The following is a 13524-nucleotide window of genomic DNA, read 5'->3' on the forward strand; positions in this document are numbered from 1 at the left end:
CTATATGAATTAACAGTGTTCCAGCATAATGGCTGTTATCAATTCGTAAAGACCTAATTCTAATTTCTAACTGTGATTCATTATGCTAACTTTTCACATTAACTTATGATCTCATTTTAAACATGGAAAGCCCAAATGCCACCCATAAATTATATCGTCACTTCTAACCTTAAAGTTGTCAATGAAAGCAAAACTTTGCACTAACAAAGAAGACGTGTAACAAACACCTCCCAGCTATTGATCTCGTAAACTGTGAACCCACTTCTTGTAAATATTTCTTTAAAACTATAATTTTGTAAATGCAGTATACTGTGTTTAAATGCTTTTTGTGATGGAAGTAAAGAACATAGGTATTTGGGCTAACAAATGATCGTGCATAAAGTTAACAAGTCGGTGTGCATTTAGGCGATAAGTAGACAATTAGGCGTAGATTCAGAGACATTTCAAACCCACTGTGATAAAAGGAAATATTGCAATGTCTTATTGGGTTCTCGTTGGAACTCAACGTTGAATCAAAGCACGTCCTCACGCAAGTCTTCACGAGTTATCTCGTATGTTTGTGATAAGAATTATATGACGTTGGGGAGTTCCTTGCCAAAGTGCTCAATGTGACCTGCGCGGACTTTAGGTTATTACGCAATAACACTTATCTATCTACTCAACCGACCAGAAATCAACACATATTACATTGACTAGTAGTGCTTAAAATTAATAAGACGACTAAATTGAACAAGGTGATATTCCACACTAAACCGCCCAGGTTTACAACACTTACGTGAAACAAAAACAAAATTTGAGCTCCAACCTGACCTTGAAGTCATGTCAAGATAGCTTAGGTTATCAACAAAGCCCAATATTTTCCATTTATTTCCTGAGTGAGTGCTGAATATATTTAGATATATATATAGATTTTCTTCGAAATAATTATAAAAGGTATTCTGAAAGCTTTTTTCACGAAGCAATTCTTCAATAAGAAGGATAATATTTCTATGGACCTGTGTTAATGTTTGCAGCTTGTTTTTCAGTGAAGATTCGTCTTCTCCCTAAAAATGCTTCCTGATGGCGTTGATACCACGTTCAACAAAAGCGCTCTAGATACTGACTACTCGATGAGAAAAACGAAAACTCATCCTAAATTTATGAGATCACGGTAATTGAACCTTCTCAGAATGGACTCAGAAGTGATTATTTCTAGAGAGAGTAAAACGATAAGGTATATTAAGGATAACATCGTTATTAAAGATATGGGGTTACAATATAAGGTCACCACGCGTTCTCCGATATGATCAAGGGGAAAATTTCTAGAGATTTAAGCGTGGTGACATATATTCAGTGATTTTTGTAACAACAAAAATAAAAACCACATTTTTTCTCTAATCTGTCACACTTTAGTTGTAACCACATTTTTATTCAATATCTGTTGTTTTGCTGCATCATTTGTTAAAAAGACGATGATAATTGTTCCGATGAATGATATACGATTCTACTACCGCGTTGTTTAAAAATATAGAACACTATCTACGCCGTTTGTTCTTCTGTTTTATTGGCCACCGTTTTGATTGAAGACTATAATAGTATTATAACATCATTATAGGCCTTCCGACTCAACGTTGGACTTTTGGCGCGGATTACTATTGTATAATACTATTGGACTCCGTCCTCCTCATTACGTCATTGGTGCAGTCACTTGCAGAGGAACACCTGTCAATCAAGTGAACTCAGTTTGTGGTCGTTGTTCTCACAAGGCAATTCACAAGTAACATTCATTCTATAGTAACTGTTAGTGTCTGTTTGTTTAATATACCTTTTGTATTGCTAACGGTATTTTGTTACCTTTGGGTTTTACTAACGGACAGACATCTAGGTTTCTTTACTATTAATTTTTTGGTATACAACTATTAACCTAGTGTATCAATATATTTTGTGTAAGCTCTTTTTGTTTGGGAACCACCACAAGCGCTCGGCTTATGAAAGTTTTGAAAGATCCTTCACTAATTGTGCTCATACACGCTGAACTCATTCGGCTGAGTCAATATCCTTCATAAGACGTGGGATGGATGCTTGGACACAGTAGTCTAGGTTCAGCCTTACGTCAATGGGATATAAAAACGCTTAGCCGCGCCCTTTAAGGAGAACAATCGTAATTTTCCTCGGTCAGCTAATTTTATTGCTTTGATCGTTTACTGTGCATCATAACTACTCTGTTCGCTCTAACTGAATTTATTTCCGTCAGTATTCGTCAAGAGTATCGTTTTATTGGAAGTATTTTATCGTCAGCAACTTTTGAGTACATTGGTTCATTTTGTATTTATTTGCACTTTTGGTTCTTAAAATTTAGTTTTTCACTTTTTCTGACCATTTTCTCTGTGGATATTGTTTGCGCCTAGTTTCTTTTTAAAAACCTCTGACTATTGACTAATCGGTGTAAAAAAGCAATAGTCAGTGCTCATGCTGTTGATGCACTGTGGAATGTGGCATACAGTGCAATGAGTGCAAATTATGGTACCATGAAATTTCTACGAACAAGACCCCTATAGCTTTCAAACGGCTTGTTAAAATAGTTGCTTGTGGTTGTGTTACAAACGCTGTTCAAACGCGAAGCCACTAAAATGGGGGGATTCTGCTTGGAGGAATATTACCAAGCGTAATCGAGGCACATCATACAGTACTCGTTCGGCCGATACGCAAAGTCATGTGAAGTTACACTGAATAAGTTATGAGTCGATTGAATTACATGGGCCAACGGATTATGAGCGACTTATAAAGTGATTTGTTGAAAATAAAAGCCGTAGTATTGAAGGTTCTTTTATCCACCGCTCTCCAAACGTCAACGAGCAGGAAACACCTAGAAAACCTCAATGTATTGTTAGGTCCGTTTCTAACAGGAACAACAACCTAGATGCACAATCTGTCGGTAGTCATCCAGGATCCCACACTGTGTGTAACTTGACTTTGATTGCTACTCCAATGAAAGCTAATAAATGGGTACAAATCAGATATAAGGAACGACCTAATGTTGCTAAAGGAAAGATAGTCCTTCAATCAATAGTTAAGAACTTGAAGATTGACCATGGTGAAAAGTCAGTTGTCTTTCATATAGTCAAGGAGAGTGAAAGGGCAGAACTCGTGCTAAACATGACATTGGGGTGATAAGTGAGCTACTAAACCAGCTAGTGCTTCAGGATAATCTCTAATGAGCTGAATGTACTTGCTGTTGCAGAGACTCGGTTGATTCTATCTATACATAGTAGGGAACTTGTTTTTGGAAGTTTCACATTAGTAAGAACTAACAGGATCCAGAATTACAAGAGAGGAGTAGTTCTGTTCGTCAGAAAAACTATCCCGTCTGCCGTTTTCGATAACAGATGGAATTGAAGTGTGACGTGCGAATAAGCTAGTTGCCAATTGAAATGCAAAGGACAAGAGCTGCTGATTGATTCCGTCTGCGGCAGTCCAACCTGTGAGGTGAATGAGGTTTTGCTAGGAGGTTTCAACAATTATTCATCAGGTGATCAGTGTTTAATCTTGGAACAATTTAACGCATCTACAGTAGACTGGAAAAATCTGAAGACTGAATTGTCATAAAACTCTTTCAAACGAAAACAAATTGATGAAGTAATCACATGTGCCCCAGAGCAACATGTGAAAGAAGCAACTGGGTACAGCCCATAGCTCAAATCATAATAAATATATTTCATACTGACCAAATATGAGGATGACGTCACGAACCTTCATTATATGCCATCCCTATGTGATCATGCGGTTCTAGTCTTTTATTTCCATATATTTATCAATGACGACCATATGTTAGCCCAAACCGGACCAAACGAGTGGAAAGCAAATGTATAAGGTATTATATGCTCACCATCCTCAATATATCAGTGAATAGAACCAAAGTCTCCCTACCAGTGGAGGACAATTACGATAAATCTCAGGTATTTTCAAATTACTTCAGCAATGTATGAACCGCAAAGACGTCCTCCCCACCAGTTCTAACAACCATCCACACACACTCTATACACTTTGATTAGTAAAGTACTTGACGTCCTGATATATGGAAATCCATGGGAATTGATGAAATGCATACTGAGTTACTAAAGGAATAAACGAATTTCGTCGAGAATCTCTTAAGAGTATTTTCTAACCTATCTGTAACCCAGGGTTTTATTGACAAGATAATAGACGAATGCTTTTGAAAGTCTTATCATCAAAGCAACCACGAGATATAAACCTGACAACTTTCAACTCGTTAGCCTAACTAGAATGGTTTTTGACATTTTAGAAAGGATTATCGAGAGGAATTGTTTTAAGTATCTCGGCAAGAACTGTGTTCTTTCTGAGTATTAGCACGTATTTAGAGCAGGTTATTCATGTCTCATAAACTCATGAGTAGTCCTTCAATGTCAGTGCACTCTTAAATATAAAAAGCCACCTGTAGATGTAGTCTGCATTGAATTCAGCAAGGCTCTTGACAAAGATCCTCTCGACTGGCTGTGATATAAGTTAAGGGCTATTGTGTTTGGAGGCGGTCTAATAATGTAGACAAAAGACATCCTAGCTGGGCGTCAATAAAGAGTATAGGTGAACCCCAGGTTGTCTAGCTGGGAAACTGTGACTAGCGGAGTGTTTCATATCATCACGGGTTTTGTTATATGCTGATGATGTCAAGAAGTTGGGAGCGATAAAAAGTAGAGTTTATAGTTTGGAGCTTCAAAATTACCTGAAAATTATTCGAATGGTCTGAAATTTAGTAGTTGTTGACAAATGCTTCAAAATGCATTATAATGCATATTGTTAACCAAGGTACAGATACATACACGTTGAATAACAGTGAGCTACCTGTTGTTCAGATATGCAATAACCTAGCAGTCATCGTTAGCCAATACTCAAAAACCACTTCGCACTGCCGTGCGACAACTGTCAAAGGTTTTAGAACCCTATGGTCAATACGTAGAGCCTTTAGCCATATCGATGCTTCATTCGTCTTAAAATCTAGCATCGCATACCAGAAGTTAGCCTTTGACTATAAAGAGACAGTGAGCCAACGGAGAAGGTTCAAAGAACCACAAGTAAGCTGATTCCCGGAATAGTGAAGCTATAGTATGGTGCTCGACGGGCTAAACTAAATCTATTTCTATCGTCATACTAAAGAACCAGAGGGGACTTGATCACAGCTTATAAGTAATTTAGTAATAAATTTGCATCTGATATTCCCTCACTTTTATTGCCTTCCGAAGCATAGAAATTAAGAGGACATTATAACAATGTTCATAAGCTCAGAACAGATTACTCGTCGGCTGACTATTGACTTTTGCACGCCGCGCGCCACGGACTGGACGTTACTTTCAGGCCGAGGTTTTTAGTTTTATTTTTCTAGGATTCTCGCAGAGCTGGATGAATTATTTTTTCTTGGATTTATGGAAGATAACTCAATTCTTAACTATTAACATATAAACTGTGAATTTCATGCCATATGATAAGTTCTGAATTTAACTTACGGTATTTATGACCATATTCATACAATAATTCATAATAATCTAATTACATATATTCATTTTGACTATACGATCAAACTATACTCTGTCACTTTGAAACCATATATAATCATATTTGACGAAGATTTGTATTTCATATCTGTATTCTATTCCTTAAGGAATATATGGTTATATCGTATTTGAATACTTTAACCCACGTACTTTATGTATCTACAGGACCTATTCAAACCTCTACCTAATATCAAGAAATATATATAGCCGTGTATGTTAAAGGACTGTATTCACTATTTTATGAACTATCATTTAAATCGTATTTGGATACTATAAATCATTTAATTTCCGAAGCTACCTGTCCAATTCGGTAAGTCTGTCATAGTTTTTTTTGACAGTATTTTTTTTCCAAAAAGCTGTTTCATATATTTGTTCAAGAAGCAACATAATAATCTTAGACGGTAATAATCTTCTAAACTACTTGTCTCTGCACCTCCCAATTTTCACTAATACGGACTTTCAGTTTATATATGTATCACGTACCGTACTTTTTTGATTGTTTGATACTAATTATTGACATTTCTAAATTACTTTACTATATAAGACTATCTTTCATGTCATATGTGTTAAAATTTATACAACTTGCTCCTTTATATTCTATTTTGCCTCCACACAGATACTGACATAAATACTTCATCTCCACTACTATCTTTCTGCCATTGTCATCTGTTTTTAACACCACTAATCCTCACGATACATTGACCCTTGGTTAAAACATAGATTTTGATTTTTAGAATAACTTGAGCCCTCGGAATTGATTTTTTTCACCCCTTTCTATTTCCAACATTCTGTTCAATCCACTTGCTATACGTCACTTTCTTATCATGCCACAAAAGAAAATGAAGACCCCTGCTTCTAGGCGTCCAGCCAAACGTAGGAAAACGACACAATTTAACACCACTACTGACACGATTTCCAACAGTTTCAACGAGACGAGCCACTCCGTTCATCTGGAAGCAGACAAGCTTTTACCAGTTGTCTCCATTCCAGACATGTTGAAAACTCTGATGGTAAACAGTGATGATAATCGCAACTGCAACCATATGGATGCTATAAAAAAGTTGCAAGTAGACATGAAAATTCTCAATCCGCTTAAATATCTCATCAACCCCAACCTCACAGAGACTCCAGATCAAATGAATGACATAAATATTTTCCTAGATCGTGTTGCATCAGAGGTATTTGAAAGAATAAGACGATCTAGTAATGCAATTGTGTTTAATATACCGGATACACATGCCCTTAAAAATATCGAATCTAGTCTGCTTAGAGCCAGCAATATGACACACGTACCATGTGTATGCACAAGATTAAAAAGAAGTCATCCTGGTATGCACTCACCGATCTTGTTCAAATTCAACTCATCTGTAGACGCCAGTGAATTTTTAAATTCCTCCAATTCATTGAGACAAAAACAGATTTTCAAGGATATTAAGACTCTTCCGGATAAAACACCATGCCAGCGAAAAGCAGGAAGAGATAACTACAGACCACCAGCGTCAAACTCTCAAACGCATCATAATTCTTATGGTCGTAAAGTTAAGTCCGATTCTAAGAAGACGTCTAGCTTAACAATTTTGCCGTCACCGAAAAACTCTTCTGAATCTCCTAAAGTTCAAAACACAGAAGAAAGTAATCCCGATGTAGGTGGTGTCCATCCTCTTGAGAATGTTGACTTAGATTCAACCCGAAGTAGTTATGCTGATGAAGAATGGGATAACACAATCCAAACCCCTGTTAGTGCAACGCCCAGTTACAGTAACTGTGCAACGGATAACAGGAAAACTAATCATAACATTCATATAACTGACCACGCACTTAACGTTGATATATTCGAACCTCGCAAACCATCGCAAGTATGTTTAACAGTACACAATCCCCTCCAACATATGAAGAAGCCGAAATCAACCACAACCCTTGGAAATAAACGTCTTAAACACGTTACCCATACGTCAGGTATAAATAGTTCTCTGAATTGTAATTGGCCACTTGGTCAAAACCATAGACCTGATAGCCTTCTTGGTCCGGCTCCCAATATGTACACTATGCCCTTATCAGATGTTATATCCAATAGCAATGAGAAAACTTTTTTTGTAATTCCGCCGGCTTTCCTGCCGGCAACGGTAAACATATTTCACATGATGACAAAGTGGTTGAATCTATTTCCCCTCGCAACACGACTCTTACCTTAGCTAATCCTATGAGTATTCATGGAACTACCAATTGCGATTTATACTCCAACCTGCTTCACTATGATGACTCTGAGTTTCTTATTCTTTCGTTCAATGCCCGCTCTCTGTCTAATAAAATTATTCATCTTAAAACTCTTTTATTCCTTGTAAATCCAACCATTGTACTTATTACGGAAACGTGGTGTAATTCATCTATATCCGATCATTTCTTGAATGTAGATAACTACGTTTTCTTTAGAACCGATAGATGTTATGGAATAGGAGGCGGTACAATTATCTATGTCCGTTCAGACATTCAAGCGTGCGAATTTGAGGATAAGTCCCTTGATGCAATAGAAGACTCCACTTGGGTTACTGTAAACTGTGGATCCCAAAATTATTTACTGGTGGGATGCATATATAGACCACCTCATGCGGATACTAAGTTTGACAGATTACTAACAAACATATTTTCCACTGCTTCGGATCAACCGCATACTTTTAAAATCATTGGAGGTGATTTTAATCTGCAAAAAATTACATGGGGCTTGCCTCCGGTACCAGGTCGATATAACAAGCTAGTTGAAACATTAGAAATTTCTGGATGGGTTCAACAGGTCCGAAAACCAACCAGGGGGAATAATACACTTGATTTAATGTTCACAATCAACATAGACTCTATCTCAGTGCATACCAGTCATGAGTTTTTTATGAGTGACCATAGAGTTGTATTGAGCATTATTCACTCTTTAAACGCCATACAATTGAACTCTAAAGCTTCAATGACGTACCAGAGCAGATATTTTGATCAACAAACATGGAAACGGACTGAAACTCTCATTCGATGTTTACCATGGGAAACTTATTTTACCACAAATAATGTTGACATTGCGCTTTCCAATCTATATCACAACCTGATATATTGTCTTGACTGCACTGCTCCAGTTATTGACCGTGTGGCTTATAATGCTAATAGGGGCCAAAATACTTTTAAAAGAAAGCTGAGGAAATTAAAATACCGCTACTATGAGCAGAATGATGTGTATGCACTTCAGAGTATACTTAAATTAATCGACAGAAATGCTTCATCTAAACATAAGTATTTCATGAATATAGAAAATAAAGCTCTACGTAGTAAAAGCCCAGAATTATCAATACTTCGACTTTTAAATCCCGTGTAAAGTCAAATTCCCTTGGCACGACAAAATTCTTCATAGTTAACGGAAGCATTGTTAACGACCCGAATACTATATGCGAACAATTCAGCAAGCACTTCTCGCAGTGCTACAAAACTGGAACTGAAAGCCCTACCATTACATTTCCACTGCTAACATCCAGACATCTGTCGAAAATTGATTTCACACCCTCCAACATCAAGCAGGCCATAACTGCCCTGAAAAAGTCTTATGATGGTGGACCTGACGGGATACCTACATCATTTGTGAAATATGGAAGTAAAGAATTTCCACTATTTTGTTTGAAACTTTTCAATCTATCTATGGAATATGGGACCTATCCATCTGTATGGAAAACATCCCTTATCACCCCTAGATTCAAAACAGGACCACGTAGTGATATTATTAACTATAGGCCAATTAATTTGACATCCGTGCTCTCAAGAACCATGGAAAAAAATCATCCACAAACAGCTACTATCATTTTTACTTTCAGCTAGTCTGATCAGCCCATCCCAACACGGGTTCATGACTAAACGCTCATGTTTCACATCACACCGGGAGTTTTTTGATCAAATTACCCAGAGAAGAGATGTTGGTCAATCAGTGATAATTCTTTACTTCGATTTTAGTAAAGCTTTCGACAGTGTCTCACACAAACTTCTTCTTTTAAAACTCTCTTCATTTGGCATACAGAATCCCCTTTTATCTTGGCTCAAATCTTTTTTAGAAGAACGTAGCCAAATCGTTCGCTTTGGATCTTGCTACTCTAAACCTGTAAATGTAACCAGTGGGGTTATACAAGGAAGTGTGGTTGGTCCATTGCTCTTTCTCCTTTTTATCAATGATGTGTGTTCCCTCTTTCAGTATGGTAAGCCTTTCCTTTTTGCTGATGACCTGAAAGTAGTTTATTCATTCTATTCTCCCACGAAAGAAAGCTATATTTCAGCGGTAATCCAGGAGGAAATAAACAAGTTGTACGAATGGACTATTTCGTGGAATGTGCCACTTAATGTTGACAAAAGTGGATTTATTCACATTGGCCTCTGTCTTAACTTAAATCTGACTGTACAGACACATACACTCAAACCTCTCAACACTGTTCGTGACCTGGGTTTAAGATATAGCAACAGTCTGAACTTTTCTGAACACATTATATCTCAAGTATCCAAAGCTAGAAAGCTGATCGGATTGATAATGATAAACTTCAATAATATCGAATCGAGATTGTTACTATACAGAAAATGTATCTTACCCATTCTTGAATATGGTATTTTAGTTTACAGTAATTGTAGACATAATGATCTGATTAGAATTGAAGGTGTTCAAAGAAAGTTCACCAAAGCTGTTCTGGGGTATTCCGATAACAAAGACTATTACCAAAGATGTGAACAACTCAACTTGGAACCTCTTTGGATCAGACGTATCAAATTAAATCTTGTCTTTATCTACGGGCTCATTAACGGTATTTCCTACTCATCGGTATCTACCCCTTCATACCTTATAATATCATCCCACAATCTACGCAATAAGGAGAACATTCTAGCGATTCCAAGAACCCACACAAACTTACGTCAGAATTTTTTCCTTATTCGCTACTCAACCATGTGGAACAGACTGCCAGTGAACCTCCGTTGCAGTGAAACTACAACCCGGTTCAAAAGTCTCCTTGACGATTTTCTTTCCGAAAGTGGATTATGTCACCTATTGAATATCAATGTATTCAATAACGATTTATACAAACAAGGTCCATCATCTATTTAATTGCTTGAAAAGCAAAATAAAACCTCTAAATCTTTCCACGTCTATTTTATTTTATTTCTATTTATCTTAATATATGAAATCTGCTTATGTTCGTGTTTATCATTATTACCGTTATTAATATCATTATTAGTTCCCCGACACATTAGATATTCTTTTTGTATCTTCTTATCCTTCTAAACATATTTAACTCCAGATTGTCCTTTGAAATCAATTTTGACTTTCATGGCATCAATCTTAATTATTATTGCACAAATATTTATACTAATATCCGGTTTCATTCTGTATACTATTACATAAATCTAAATGTATTCATCCGAGTGCTTTAAAGGATTTTTATTTTATTTTTTTTAAAATTTCTGGTTTCCTTCTGAGGTTGATATTCATTACACAATTATTATTCTTATCATGGATGAAATTTTTCACTAGGTGTTCACTTCTTTTCTTTCCCTCTAAATAAATATTATTCTTAAGATTACGAAGTTTGTAATTAAAACAATAACTTGTGTTACACTTTAATTAACTTCTCAGATTCGTTTTATCTTCACTATGCATATATGACTCATACATAGTGATATTTTATTATCCTTTTCACTTAATTGTGACTTTCATAGCATCACTCTAAATTATAACTGCACAAACATTTATTCTAGTGTCATATCTTACTACAATGATAAATTATTTTTTCTTACTAATTTAACGATACACACATAGTCGTTTATTCTTGTCCTGTGTTCATAAACACGCCTATTAGACTGTTTGCGTATTTCACGTCTCCTTTATTTCTATTCCCTTATTTTCTCCATTTCCTTCTTTAAACTCAATTCAATATTCTTCTCAATTACAAAGACCCCATTTATTATTATTAATATTCTACTATTATTATTCTCAATTTTTTTTTAATATGGCAAGTATAATGCTAACATTATTGAAAATTGTGTATTATTGCATTTTTTGAAGAAACCCGAAATGGTTTCTTCACAACACTTATGTACCCATAAGATGTTTGTGAATAATAATAAACTGGTGGCGAATCGTCTACGAATGGAATTCACTACTTCAACACGTTATTGAAGCTCCCTATTTCGATGCTTTCAAAAGAACAGTGACTTGACCAAGAGACCGCCGTTGCCAAGATTAACACAGACTGTTTAGCCCTCAGTCCTTTCCAAACTGAAACTTTCAAGCATTTACATGATCAACGAAGCAACCACAAAACTCGGAAGCCTTTAGCGGCTGTCGCGTTGCAACGTGTAGTCGTTTTTAGGCTGCGACGTTCTTTCGCTCCTAAGTATTTCTGTTCCCACACTTGTGGAAGCGACGTACCGTCGAAAGTATAATGGCGAATGTTGACGTGTCCAGTGCGCACTAACACACCGTAATTGATTTCTAGGCTCCAAATTGTGAAACACTTACCTGATTCATTTTTCAGCTCGAGATCAAAATAATTAGTTTCACAAACTTTTTTCTACAGATTTCGACATTATGTAAAAGCAATAATGTCGATGATTTAAGCAGTCGCGGTAATCCATTGATGTAAAGAAGAACAATTAGTGAACCTAAGATGGTGTCTTGAGGCTCTTTACTTTTGGCCGGTTTTAGTTTAGATGGTGTCCCAATAACCTTCACCCTCTCCCTTCAGCCACAGTTGTAGTTCTTCATCCACTCTTGCACGGCGTCTGTTATTCCAGAGCTCCAAAGCTTTTACACAAGACATGGGTGAGAAACCTTATCAAATTCGTCGCTAAAATCTATGATCATCACATCTACAAACAAACCGTTATCTCGGGTTGTTTTCCAGTCCTCTCTCTCAATACGTAAGCTGGCTAAACGTGAAAGTCTATTCGAAACCCACTGTAACGGCCGAAGTGCCAATATTTGGTTTCAACGCAAAACCGATGAACTAACGTTTATTCAATTAGTCCAAACCACTCTCCTCTGTATAGTGTGAGAAGCGTTTCTGAGTTCTTCGTATTAAATTGCATCAAAACACAAATTATGTGTTCAGTGTAAGCGGTTTTTATTTAAGAAACAAGTTATACCAGAAATACAAAATATTTCAAGACATGAAGCCTGTGCAATACAGTCAAGGGTTTCTCTAGCACAAATTAGTGAATGAACACCTAACCCCTAGACCACTGAACCGGCATCCAACGGTGTTAACGTCTAACCTCAAGCAATCCAAGAAATTGCGGGACCATCTTTCACTGTACTGAGGAAGATACCTGCATCTAACCGACACGGATTGTTTAACTCTATATGTGCATGAATGCTGTTGGTTAGGGACATTTTATTTATATTTCTTTTAAAATAGTGCTGATTTTCACGTGTTATTGAATAGGTGAATTCGGTTTCGGGTAAATTGGTAATTATGTTTATCACATGAGTGCTTTATTTCTAGTTCATAGCGCAAGGAACTCAAGGTCATTGAAAACTAATCTCACTGGAGATGCCTGTCGGCAAGAGAGTGATCCCATTTAGATCACTTTTTAAAAGCACGTAAGTGACAGGACTATATTTCAATTCGGACACAACAACTCCAATTATCAAATCAGTTACAATGTACATATGGTTACACCTGGTGAAGTATTTCAAAATGTCTTTCCAATAACAAAATTGGTCAGGATATTTGTGAGGAATAGAATGTACTAGCACTTCAATGCTTTACGAGAAAAAGTAATTATATTTTGAGATGGAAATCTTAATGCTAGTAGTTACTTCTCATTTAAGATATGGCAAAAGCCAGACTAGTGGTTGCAGTGGGTTTTTGCTCAGATAGTTGAGAAGAACTTTGGGAGAGCAAGATTCCAATTTCAACACACAAACCTTCCAAAAGTGAGTATCTGGTAATGGAAAATATAATACCAACCC

This window comes from Schistosoma haematobium, chromosome 3, assembly GCF_000699445.3.
Source record: "Schistosoma haematobium chromosome 3, whole genome shotgun sequence".
NCBI lineage: Eukaryota > Metazoa > Platyhelminthes > Trematoda > Strigeidida > Schistosomatidae > Schistosoma > Schistosoma haematobium.